General features: G+C 45.6%; 1 protein-coding gene and 1 long non-coding RNA gene across 2 annotated transcripts in view; one reads left to right on the forward strand and one right to left on the reverse strand.

Annotated features, from left to right (window-relative positions):
* The window catches only part of LOC117355881, a 42,645-nt gene extending 37,886 nt beyond the window's left edge, over positions 1-4,759 (reverse strand). The window contains exon 1 of the long non-coding RNA XR_004538468.1: positions 4,373-4,759. This is a non-coding gene — a long non-coding RNA (uncharacterized LOC117355881). The remainder of the gene's footprint in view (positions 1-4,372) is intronic.
* Positions 4,760-4,838: 79 nt separating this feature from the next.
* RAD21 (RAD21 cohesin complex component) overlaps positions 4,839-13,559 on the forward strand; it is a 241,038-nt gene continuing 232,317 nt past the window's right edge. Inside the window, exon 1 of the mRNA XM_033933156.1 lies at positions 4,839-4,994. The gene's annotated coding sequence lies outside the window, so the exon portion shown is untranslated. The remainder of the gene's footprint in view (positions 4,995-13,559) is intronic.

Consider the following 13,559-nt stretch of genomic DNA (forward strand, 5'->3'; position numbering starts at 1 on the left):
TTTAGAGTATCAAAAGACAAGGATGAAATGAAGCCTTCGGTAAACTGCGAAGAAGTACCTTAAGACTGTACTCCGGACCGGGCTTTCTAAGAGGTATACGAATATACCGTACTCCGTTTAGGAACTGAACTACATGAAGCTGAGAAGGAAGTGAAGAGCAATATACCTAGCCCTTGTAACAAGCTAAGAATGGCACTTGAAGCTGAAGGGAATTGAACGCTAAGCCCTCGGCAATACACTTGTGTCAAAAAAGAACTCTGTAAGGGTGCAAATGTGGAGAAGTACCCAAGAAAGGAAAAACCTCCAAAAGGAAGCAGAAGCCACTGGTGAAGACATCTGCATCGCTTGGACAAGAGAAGAAGCAACCTGCTTTGCATAACCCTTACACGTCAGCCATGACTTTTCAAAAGCTAGGTCGCAATACCAAAGTAGTACGAATATCCATGTTGATTGGACCCTAGATGAGCAAATCCTGAGATACCAGGAAATTCAACAGTCCGGCTGTCAAAAGACTCAACAGAACCGCATAGCAAGGATGGCGCAGCCAATCCATAGATTCTACAAATACTGTGCCCTGAAAGCAAGCTTGAGATGGCAAATCCAAGCCATCATCAGGTAGGAGAAAACACCAAAAAAATAAAAATAAAAATTGAGACCCAGTCAGACCCTCTAGCAATGGAGGGAGGGTGAGGCAGGGACCTGGGGGGGCCCAGGTGTAATCCCTAAAGCCGACACCGTTCAGCCGGACACCCCTGTCTCACTGAAGAGAAAATCTCAACAGGAGAAATAGCATTGCCAGCTCACTGAAGAGAAACCTCAACAGGAGAAACAAAATGGCAGTCTTGCTGAAGAGAAACCTCAACAGGAGAAAATAAAGTTCCAATCACAGCCAGAATTCAGGAGCTAGATGAATAGCGACCATTTCCTGCTGGGAGATAGAGAATACTGGAGATACAGGAGGAGTGCCAGCCAATAGGACCACCTGTTAATCAGTTTCTCTATCTCCACCTGCTGGTAGATGTTTGTCTATCCCATTGGTCTCTGGATTCATCTGCTGCTGTTGCTAGGGAAGGGTTTTTTTTATTTCAGTCTTAGTAGTTTGCCTGTCCACAAAATAATTCTTTTATTTCCGCCGGTCCATAGGTGTAAAAAGGTTGAAGAACACTGCTCTAGAAGAAGGTAGCGAATTTAAGAACTGAGACCAAAAATGGTCTGGGTTAATTTTCTTTCTTAAAGTTATAGATCTTTTCTGTTGAAATCTATCCGGAATATGAGACATAAAGATGAACCCAGCAGCCACACCAGATCACTAGTACCTGGCAAAACCCCAAAGAGTAGCAACATTCCATACTACCGATCCAAGGCAAGCAGTGGCTTCCCCCATGTCTGTCTCAATAACAGACTATTCCTCCAAGCCTTTCTTAAAAGCTAGGCTATTCACTCTTACCACAATCTCTGGCAATGAGTTCTAGCACTTAACTATTATTCTCTCAGTGAAAAAATATTTCCTCCTATTGGTTTTAAAGTATTTTCCTCTAACTTCATCGAGTGTCCCCTAGTCTTTGTAATTTTTGGCAGAGTAAAAAAACTGATCCACTTGTACTCGGAATTTTGTAGATTTCAATCATATCTCCCCTCAGCAGCGTCTTTTCCAAGCTGAAGTGCCCTAACCCTTTCAGTCTTTCCTCATATAAGAATACAAGAGGAATTCCATCCCCTTTATCATCTTAGTCGCTTTTCTTTGAACCTTTTCTTGAGATAAGGCAACCAGAAATGAACGCAATACTCCAGGTAAGGTCACACCATGGAGCGATACAGTGGTATTATAACATTCTTAATCTGTTAACCATCCCTTTTAAATATAATTCCTAGCATCTTGTTTGCTTTTCTGGCTGCTGCCGCACATTGGGCAGAAAGTTTCATCTTATTGTCTACATGCTGCCGCACATTGGGCAGAAAGTTTCATCTTATTGTCTACAATGACACCCAGACCTTTTTCTTGGGCGCTAATCCCCAAGGTGAACCCTAGCATCTGGTAACTATGATTTCAGTTATTCTTCCTAATATGCATCACTTTGCATTTGTCCACATTAAATTTCATCTGCCACTTGGATGCTATTAGGTCCTCTAAAGATGTTAAGTTACTGTGTGCTATGAAGCATTATTGTGCTTTTTTAAAAATTACTGCAGGTCCCATTTTATGCAGCAGAATCTATTTACTAATACCAATTATCTTGGGAATGAAGCTGGGGAGAAGGTCAGGCTGGAACTTGGGGCACCCCAAACAAAAAGGCATTTAGTTCCTTCCGAAAAACATCAATGACTTTCCCCCTTTAAAAATTATTATAAACTAGTCTTTAAGCCCGTTACATTAACGGGTGCTAGAACATATGTGTGTGTGTCTGTCTTTATTTCTTTCTCTCTCTCTCCTTAGCCACTTTCTTTCTTTCTGCCTTTCTTTTTCCTTGGCTGTCCATCACCACCCCTTGCCTGCTCCCCCTGTCCATTTTCCCTTCCTTTTACCTCCCCTGTGTCCACCACCACCACCCCTTCACTGCTCTCCTTATGCAGTAGCAGCCCTTCTCCCTTTGGCAGCACCTCTCTCCTTCTCCCCCTGTCCAACATTAGTCCTCCGTTCCTTTTTCTTCACCCCCCCTGTCCATCAGCACCTCTTTCCTTCTCTCCCTGTCCAGCAGTAGGCATCCCTTCCTTTTTTATCCCCCTCCTCCTTCTTATCCCTATGATACTCTTACCTTGCTCTGCCCCTGATCAGAGGTTCCTGACAGCCGCCCAGTTGCACCCATTGGAAAAGTTCCCAAGTGCTGCCGCATCCCGCACCCCTCCTGACGTGGCTCCCGCTGTCCTTTCTGTCTGTCTCTGTCCCCCTTTGCCTGTCTGTCTTTCTGTGTATCTCCCTGCCCTGGGTCTTTCTTCTTTTCTTTCTGTCTCCCTTCCTCCCTCTGTCTGTCTGTCCAAAGCAGCATTCCATCCCCCTCCATTTCCCTCCCCCCACACCAGTTCCCTGTGCACCTGCCCCTGTGTCTTTCTTATTTTGTGTTTCCCTTCCTCTCTCTGTCTGTCTGTCCAAAGCAGCATTCCCTCCCCCTCCATTTCCCTCCCTCCCACCAGTTACCTGTGCAGCAGCATTAGCGTTTCCTCTACCTCCCCCTTTTCCCTTCCCGCGGTCCGGACTACAAACGTGGTGATTCCAGTAGCGCTTGCATCAGTCTCCACACGCTGCTTCGGGTCCTTCTACTGCCCTGATTTACTCTGGCACGTCCCTGATGACATCATCAGAGACGCGGCAGAGCAAATCAGGGCAGTAGAAGGGGCCGAAGCAGCGTGTGAAGACTGATGCACAAGCTGCTGGAATCGCCATTTGGGCCCGCGGGAAGAGAAGGGGGTGGGCGGCGGCAGGAGGAACGGAGATCGGCGGCGGCAGGAGGAACGGAGATCGTCGTCTGGCTGCGGTCCGGCTTGTGGAGGCGATCGGGTGGTGACGTATTAGCGCCACAGACCTACATGCGCACGGAACACGCAAATAGGAGTGCGCATGCGCGGCTAGCTCTTTATTATATTAGATTTGTATTTTACTTAAGCTCACCAGAAACACTAAACTACTGTATTAACTGTACCTGAATGTAACTCACCACTATTAAGAAAAGGCATGAGTTAAATCCAAATACATTGATTGATCAAACCCAAAACCTTTGTACCTCAATGCATTGTGATACAGATATATGACACATTTCCACTTACATACATAAATCATAAAAATGATCCAAAGTCCAAAAGTTATAACAAAAAGCAATTATACCAGAGGGAAAGGGTAAGCCTATAACTATGGGCTCCTTTTATCAAGCTGCGCTAGCGGTTTAACGCCTGTAATACCGTGCACTAAACCGCTAGCTGCTAACGCCTCCCTTGAGCATGCGTTAGTTTTTAGGCCAGCGCGGGGGTTAACGCATGATGAAATGTCACGAGCGTTAACCCCGCTAGTGCGGCTTGATAAAAGGAGCCCCATGTGTGTTCCTTTGAATTTGATATCTCCTCCTTCAAAACACATCAAAGCAACATACATCATGGCCATCTGAAGTAGGAACAGGAAAATAACTACAATTTTCTTCAATAGAACAGAGGAAAAGGGGAAACAATAAGGTAGGGGGTAAGGAGTAGACCCTCTGGATACTACTATTTATCATTTCTATAGGGCTGAAAGGCAAACACAGAGCACTGTACATTTTTATATATAATAAACTGTCCCTTCTCAAAAGAGCTTACAATCTAATTAGGTCAGACAGACAGAACAAATGGGATAGGGGTTGGAGAGTTTCTTGCAGAGAGGATAATAGGATGGACATAGGTATCTTACAGTGAGTGGGAGTTTGGAGTTGAAAGAAGCCTCGAAAAAGTGGGCTTTTAGCTTGAACTTTGAACACTGTTAGAGGCGGAGCAGGCCGCAACGATCACTCAAGGTAAACAGCACGAAAGAAAAAGCCACAGTAAATGTGCCTTCAAGAGGATACGAAAGCGAGGATGGGATTTCTCAGCGCCGTATGTATATATTTTTCAGTCCTCTCGTCCTGATAGCCTTTATTTAGAAATCTTGAGCAGCTTCTCAAACAGACGTGTCAGGGAACATCACCCAGTCGCTGATTTAATTTAGTATATCCTACTTTGTTTATGTGAGAATTAGGTCCGAAAGGATAAGTCCCAGCGAGGAGCAACGAACCTGGACCGCGCGCTGATGTAGCAGTTACTGGAGGCTGAGTCCCCGCCCCTCGCCGGAAGTCCCGCGACCCTTTAACAGTAAACATCCTGCAGATTTGAACGGGGAGTTTGGGCGGCAGGAAACGTCGCAGCCGCCATCTTGCTTGTTGTAGTGAGTCGGAGAGAAGCGGAAGAGCGCCTGCTCTTACCGAGGAGCGAAGGGGTCGGAGCGACGCTACTGCTTTCAGTAGGCCGCTTCTCGCTGGGAAGCGGCCGCTCTGACGGTAAGCACCGGGCTGGAGCTCTGTCAGTCAGTGCAGGGCGGCGGTGTAGCTGCAGCAGCAGTAGGCCTGGTGACTTGCCTGGGCCTGCAGTTGGAAATGTTCTTATATGGGTTATCCTGAGTTCTTATTCCGATGTGGGGAGAGAGGCAGGACCCCTATGTGAATGCGTGTGCGGTTTCTTCCCGAGGTGCTCCTACTGAAATTGGCATTGCTAGCTTTTCCTCCTTGTTTCATGCGGGCTTGCAGTTGTCCTGCCGTGACTTGAGGTGACAGAAGCCGGTGGTGTTAAGGGTTCTATACACGGAGAGTGAAATGGGAAGTAATAACAGTGTGGCTGCTTTATCTCGGGGAGTTAGTTGATAGAAGCGATAGACCTGCCTTAAACTTGTTTGCGAATTGGTTTTCTCTTTACTGGGATGCAGCTGCTTGGCTGGGCTCTGTAGGTTTGAGGTTGATCGGGAAGGGGTTTGGGCAGACGTTTCATAATGTTTTATCTAATGTTTTCGTATGTTGCATTGCTGAATCCTGCTGCTTTGTCCCGAATTGTACTTCCAGTGTTTGAAACTTCTGTGGGTTTAGCTGCTCAAAATATGTGGCTTAAAACGATTGTTTGTGTCTAGTTCACTCAGAATTTCAGATGTTTAGGGGCTATGGCCCAAGTGCTCTGTAGTGAAGAAAATATTATTTTTTGTGAAGACTTAAGGGGATTGGAATTTTAGCTAATGCCTTTTTCAATAGTAGCTCAAGATGAAGTAGTCATTTTATTTTAGTGTCTGATGAGGGTTTAAATTATAAGGCCTCAAAACAGTTTAAAACACTGTGTTTAGACTAGTGCAGGGGTAGGCAATTCCGGTCCTCAAGAGTCACAGGTAGGTCAGGTTTGATTTTCAGGATATCCACAATGAATATGTATGAAATGGATTTGCATGCACTGCCTCCTTGAAATGCAAATCTATCTCATGCATATTTATTGTGGCTATCCTGAAAACCTTACCTGCCTGTGGCTCTCCTAGACCGGAATTGCCTACCCCTAGACTAGGTTTGTTTGTTTGTTTTTTTAACATGTCAAAACCAATAACAAAAAAACATATTCCTGATGTAATAAACTAGCATTAACTACCTCTACATTAAAAAAGTGTGTACTGTCAGGAAAACACAGCACTTACTGCTACCATAATACATAGTCATTTACTGTATTGAAAGTAAAATATATCCCAGTGGGGACTGATTTGTGTACTGACAGGAAAGGAGATCTAAAAAACAAACAAACCCAAGTTTTTGGATTCCAGATTCTTTAATCCCAAATTAGATTGTAAGATCTTTCAAGCAGGGACCATATCTTATGTGTTTAATGTACAGGCAGTCCCCAGTTTAAGAATACTCGAGTTATGTCGAACTCGTACTTATGAACTGGGATACTGCCTCTCACTTCCTGTGTCAGTGTGCCACTTCTTTCTCCCTTCCTGACCTAACGTGATCCTCCTCCTCCCTTCCATGTCCCAACATGCCCCTCATAGTTCCACATCCTAAATTTGTGCCTCCCGCGTTTACCTCCTCTGGCTGGCTCCCTCCTTCCAGCAGCCATGCTTCTCTTGGCAAAGCCGCAAGCAGTGGCTCCTGCACATGATCTTTGGTCTTTGCAAAGTTGCAATCGATGGCCTGCTGACCTGGAAGCCTTTCCTCTGATGCAGATGTTGGAGGGAAGGCTTCCGGGTCAGTGGACTGCATAAAGGAGCCACCGATTACGGCTTTGTGAAGACCAGCAGACCATGTGCAAAAGCCACTGTTTGCGGCTTTGCTAAGATAAGTGCAGCTGTGAGGAACGCGGGAGGCACAAATTTGGGACGTGGAACGGAGGGGAATGACGAGGGGGCACATTGGGACATGGAAGGGAGGAAGAGGGACTGTGTTATCATAGGAAGGGAGAAGCAGGGTTGCGTTGGGACACAGAAGGAAGGGAGGGAGTATGGACATGGGACCCAGAATAGAGTGAGGGAGGGGAACATGAACTTGGGCCATAGAATGGAAGATTGGAGAAAGTGAGGGAAAGAGATGCTGAAGAGGGAGAGAATAGAAAGGGAGAACTGTTGGGCATGGGTGTCTGAGTAAGAGGAAAGAGTGCACATGGGGAAATGAAGAAAGCAGGTGAATTGTTGGGCATAGGAAAGGAGAAAGAAATATTGGATATGATGGTGGGAGATGTATGAGGTACAGATGCATGGGGGGAGAGAGATGAGGACTGTTTCTTTAATGCTTAAATATTTTTATAGACTCTGTACTGTACAGAGTCCGAGTTACATACAAATTAAACTTAAGAACCAAAACTCGTACTTAACCTGGGGATTGCCTATACAGCGCTGCTGTATCTGGTAGCATTATAGAAATAATAAATAGTAGTAGTAATCCTATCTGGTTCTCCCACCCTAAAGATTTCCATAATGGCCCAGTGGGCCCCCTGGACAATGACCCCAGAAAGATTACCCTGGTGGCTTCCCAAACACCATAAAAAATCCTTAATGGTCCACCTCCACCTAAATCTAAAGTTTGTAAGGTAGGACTGATGCCCACTTGCTAATGCTTCTGGCACCATCTTCAGTTACCTTGTTAGGTACAGTGGTACCTTGGATTACGAGCATAATCCGTTCCAGGAGCATGCTCGTAATCCAAAATGCTCGTTTATCAAAGCGAGTTTCCCCATAGGAAATAATGGAAACTCGCTTTGATACGTTCCCCCCCCCCCGAGAAACGGCATTGCTCCCCTCGAAGCCCCCCCTGCCTCGAATCGGCACCCCCTCCGACACGATTGGGCACCCCCCCGACACGATCCGACATCCCCCCCGACACAATTGGGCACCCCCCCGCCGCTTCTTACCCTCATCTGGGCACTCTAGAATATCGGACTCCTCGTCTGCTGGGCCTTGAACTCGCAGGCCTTGAGCATGCTCAGATGCTCAAGGCCCAGCAGACGAGGGCCGATCTTCAAGAGTGCCCAGATGAGGGTAAGAAGCGGCGGGGGGGGGGAGGGAGTCGGATTAGTGAAGTTTGGTTGGCTTATTTTCATAGTACAGTGCTTCACTTTGCCTTTATGTTGAAAAAATTTCTGGAAGCTAACATATTTCAATAACTTCAGAATAAGAATAAAATAAACTTTCTATCTTTTGAATATCTATCGCAGCAGATATTCTGTGTTTCTGAAGAATTATGTGCAAATTCTGCATTGCACACTTGCTCAGAATTCTGTCAGGAGTAGCTATTGCATGGAGCCCAAGATTGTACATGAGGCAAAGGAGAGTTAAGCGATTGGTCCAAGATTGAAAAGAGCATCAATAGAATTTGAACCTTGGTTCCTTGGTTCTCAGTTTCTAGCTCTGTTAGGATATATCTCCACTCTGAAGCCTGATTCTCTAAGCCTTTCTCACTCCATTCTTAAACTGAGGAAAGAGTTTATCAAGCTTTTAGTTTGCTGATTTCTTCACATTTTTACTTAGTATGAGCGCATGTATATTTTTGTGCAATTGTAAGGGGTTTTTCCTTGGCTTTTTTCTTTGATAGAAAAGTACCCGTGGGTAGATTACCATATGTCCAAAATGAAAAATTGTACCTTAGAAACATAGAAACATGATGGCAGATAAAGGCCTAGTAGCCCATCCAGTCTGCCCTTTCCCACCATCCATAATAACATAGTAACATAGTAGATGATGGCAGATAAAGACCCAAATGGTCCACCCAGTCTGCCCAATCTGACTATGTTTCTAGGAGCGTTGATGCAGTGGCCATCTGTCAGCAAGAATCAGGCGCGAGCTTGGGTCTCTGGCGATGGCGGGAGAGCTACAGCGTTTCAGTAGTTTATTTCTAGCTGAGTTTGGTCAGGGTACGCTGTGACTTCTCTCCTTTCCAGTTCAGACAAGTTGTATGTGTTTCACCAGCTTTGGGACAAGCTTGGGCATATGTATATGTCTATGTCTGTGTTGCCTTGAAGGAAGCTGCTAATTTAATCGGACTCTGGGGTTAGCACTAGGTCACCAAGTCTCGGTTTGTCTCCGGACTGGGCCGACATATGGCAACTCACGGCACAGGTATCTCATTGTCTCTCTTGGGGTCCCTGCAAATTGAGCCTTTGTCTGTTGGTAACTGTCCTTCTTATTTGGGCCTCTGTGCTGCGCTGCATGTGTCTAGTAGTGGCATAGGATATATATGCCTAAAGGTAGTACTCAGTTTCCAAGTTCGTGCTGTCTCTATGGGCATAATGACACTTTGCATCTTCCTCTCTCTCTTTCCCTATTTATGAGAGGGCCTGGACTTCCATGCTTGTCACGCTGGTTTCTCCTGTTGCCATCTTCTCATGGCACATGCTAGACGGATCCCCCCGACCAGACAGGAAGGGCTGTGCAGCTCCTTCTAACCAGGAGCCAGTTACCTATTCTATCAAACCCGCGGAGGAGCGCGTGCTATAGGCTGTTAGCCTCATCCCTGAAGCTCTCATTAGTGATGTGAGCTTTGCCTGATACCTGTTAGGATGCTGTTGTTTTCCATGGGGCGGTAGATGCAGCATCTTGATTGCATCTAGTACGTATTCACTTTAAAGGACATATGTATTTCGCTCACGTTGCATGGAGTTAGTACTGTTTTCATGGTTCCAGTATATTCCTCTTTACATTGTGAAACCTGATTTTTCCTAGAATTTCTTTCTTCTTACAGATCCTACAGTTCTCATCCTGCCATCCTGCCATTCCCTCATTCTGAGGGGATCTTGACTTCTTCCAATGACTCTTCAGGCTTTCTCATGAGGGAGGAGACGCTATAATGTCAGGTCAGGGGACTGTGAACATTTTTCAGGATGCTTGCAACTTTGTATCCTTCTCAGGTTTCCGGTTCGTTCTTGGAGTCTCTATGTTTTGTGTTTCCCTTTTAAGTGTTTCTGGTCCTCAGGGCAGTTCTTGTAGTTCTTCAGGAACTAAGGGACATTGATCCACTTACTGCATGGTGCCCAAGACGGGGGCATTGGGCAGGCTGGATCCCATTCTGCTGAATTAGTTTCTCAGGGTTACACATTTCTGCAGAAAAACTGGGAGAATATTTACATTTTCACTATGGACTCCAAATCGGCACTAGGTTTGCTTGCCTCTTTTGGAGCAGCGTTTTCGGTTTTGACACATGCCATTTTGCCTACTCAAGGCTTCATGAACATTTTAGAAAATGTGGGCAGTGTTACCGTTTTGGCGCTTCCAGGCGATTCACCTACTTTCTTCTTGACTGACTGCTTCCAGTCGTGCCATTTGACTGACACGAAAAGGGTGGTTTCTTTTCCTCAGTTCTTTGGATGTGAATCTTCGAATTTGCACAGCGCTCTTTTCTCCTGTACTATTTATAGGTATATCGGGGAGATGTTTTTATTCATATAGGAGAGAAATGTGTTTCTTCCCAGAGACTAGGGCGATGGGTCACAGTCTCAGGTTTGCATTCTTCTTCGGTCACCATGACCAAGAGTATGGGATTCTGTACAGGTTCTAGGATCCATGTTTATGACTCCACTGGGAACTTCGGCTTGCTTTCCCATTATAACGCTACAGCAGTCGCTTTTGTTCCGGTGGTTCCCAGTATCTCAGGGTTCCAATTATTTGGTAGGCTCCTCAAGCATCACTCTGTATTATTTGGTGGTTCAGCGAGATTTCTCTTTTCAAAAGCATGCCTCAGTCTTTGCTGGACTAGTTCATGGTCACCAAACATCCCGGGTTGTCGGGTTGGGGGGCCTTCCATCCTCAGCTCCAGGAGTCTGGTCTTAAGAGGCGACTCAGTACTTGTTCATTCTTCTACTCTGGAGTATGGTCAGGCTACCGTTTCTGGAGCTTCAGACCATTCTTCCAGAATGACGCTAAAGGTCTTTTCAGTCAGCATTATGATGGGGGTATTTCTCTACAGCCTGGGCAGTAGGTGATGTACTCAATTGGCGGGTAAAGTTGTGGTTCTACTTCAATGGGTGGACCCTCATCTTCCTCTTCTTTTGGCAGATCATTTTATGGGTCAGGAAGAGTTTGGATATACTTTCTCTCCACGAAATCTGAGCATGGCCCATTTATTGTATGTTACAGTGTACGCTCTAGAAAGTGTAAATGTTAGTAATAGTGAAATCTTCTACATCCTGGATATTGAGAATTTTGGCTCAGGCGTTCCAGCTCTTTTTATGGAAGTGAGATCTCCTGGAACTAGACCTCATGGCCTCGTCTCAAAATACTAAGCTTCCTAGCTTCTTCGGCGGGCACAGGGAGTGGGAGTCAGAGGGGGTAGCAGCGTGGCTTATTTCTTGCCTTTGGTTTCTCTTTTTTCAGTGTTTTCCCCTGGTTGATGATGGCTTGGATTTGCCATCTCAAGCTCGCTTTCAGGGCACAGTATTTGTAGAATCTCTGGATTGGCTGCGCCATCCTTGCTATGCGGATCTGATGAGTCTTTCGATAGCCGGACAGTTGAGTTTCCTGGCATCTCCGGATTTACTCACCAATATGGATATTCGTACTACTTTGGTATTACGACCTAGCTTTTGAAAAGTCATGGCTGATGTGCAAGAGTTATGCGAAGCAGGTTGTTTCTTCTCTTATCCAGGCGATACAGACGTCTTCACCTGTGGCTTCTGCTTCCTCTTGGAGGTTTTTCCTTTCTTGGGTACTTCTCAACATTTGCACCCTTCCAGAGTTCTTTTTTGGCACAAGTGTATTGCCAAGGGCTTAGCATTCAATTCTCTTCAGCTTCAAGTGCCATTCTTAGTTTGTTACAAGGGCTAGGTATATTGCTCTTCGCTTACTTCTCAGCTTCATGTAGTTTAGTTCCTAAGCAGAGTATGGTGTATTTGTACACCTCTTAGAAAGCCCTGTCCGGAGTACAGTCTTAGGGTACTTCTTCGCAGTTTACCGAAGGCTTCATTTCATCCTTGTCTTTTGAGACTCTAAAGGGCTGTGCCGTTGAACATGGGGTTTCTTGTGCCCATGACTTCAGCTCGGCGGTTTTCTGAGTTGCAGGCCTTGTTCGGCGGGTTTCCTATTTCTGATTTCAGTTCGGACGGTACCACAATTTCTTTCTAAGGAGGTGTCATCCTTTCTTTTTTGATACTCTCACTTTTCCATCCTCCTTCCTGGGAGGAGAAATGGGGAGACGTGCTTTTATTCACTGCATTTTTTTGAAATTGCGTACTTTTAGTTGTTTAGATCACCTTTTTTGTATTCTTCAAGGGACGCCACAAGCGTATGGCAGCATCCAAAGCCTCCATCGCTCAATGGGTCCAGGAGGACATTCTTTACGCTTGCTTGATGGCAGGGAAGCGGTTGGTGAAAGAAATTCATGACCATTCCGCCAGAGTGATGGCTATTTCTTGGACTCGGTCCAGAGATTTTTTCCCTTGGAGGAGTTTTGTCTCGCGGCTACTTGGTCTTCCGAAAGTGCTTTATCTCTGCATTACCAGTTGGATGTGGGGGCGCATGCGGTGGATGCGTTTAGTGCTTCGGTTGTTGTGGAGGCGGCGTTTGCTTCCCACTCAGATTGAGGATTGCTTTGCTACATCCCATTGGTTTCTGGATTCATCTGCTGTTGTTGCTAAGGAAGGAAAAATTATGTTCTTACCTGTTAATTTTCTTTCCTTTAGACGCAGCAGATGAATCCAGAGCCCCACCCTTTTTGGATATTGTCTGTTGGTTTTTTCTTTTGCAACTTTCAAAGTTTGTTATTGATGGTTGTATTCTATATTATTGCCTTTTAAGATTTGTTATGGGAAAGAAGTTTTTTACATGCTATTCCTATTGATGGTTACGGATGCTTGGGCAAGGAGCTATACTGAAGATACAGGAGGAGAGCCCGTTAATAGGACCACCTGTTAATCAGTTTCTCTGTCCGCCTGCTATTAGATGTGTGCTATCCTATTGGTCTCTGGATTCATCTGCTGCGTCTAAAGGAAAGAAAATTAACAGGTGAGAACATAATTTTTCCTTCTCCCTTACTTGCTACAATGTGCTCACTCTCTTCAGTGCTGACCAGCTTGGTTGCTCCTTCCTGACTTCAGTCACGCAGAGCGCATGACGGGTAGTGTTTCAAGTTTTCTTTATTTTTGATATACCATTTATCATACAGGTATCTAAACGGTTTACAATAATATGTAGTAAAAATTAAAAAAAGACTAAAAACTTAGCTAAGCTAAAAAAAGAGGCTCTTACACACTGCACTTGGCTAACTCACAAGCCTTCCCTCTGACATCGGCTCTGACATCTGAGAGAAGGCTTCTGGGTCGCCACATGCAACGTGCAAAAGCGGCTGCCCACAACGCGTCCTTATGTGGCTGAAAGCTGGAAGGAGCAGGCCTGAAGGAGGTAACTGGGATCTCCGCCCGCTGACCTGGAAGGCTTCCCTCTGATGTCACCTCTGACATCATAAGAACATAAGAATTGCCACTGCTGGGTCAGACCAGTGGTCCATCGCGCCCAGCAATCCGCTCACGCAGCGACCCCCAGGTCAAAGACCTGTGCCCTAACCGAGACCGGCCCTACCTGCGTTCATTCCGGTTCAGCAGGAACTTGTCCAACCTTG

This window comes from Geotrypetes seraphini, chromosome 2, assembly GCF_902459505.1.
Source record: "Geotrypetes seraphini chromosome 2, aGeoSer1.1, whole genome shotgun sequence".
Lineage (NCBI taxonomy): Eukaryota > Metazoa > Chordata > Amphibia > Gymnophiona > Dermophiidae > Geotrypetes > Geotrypetes seraphini.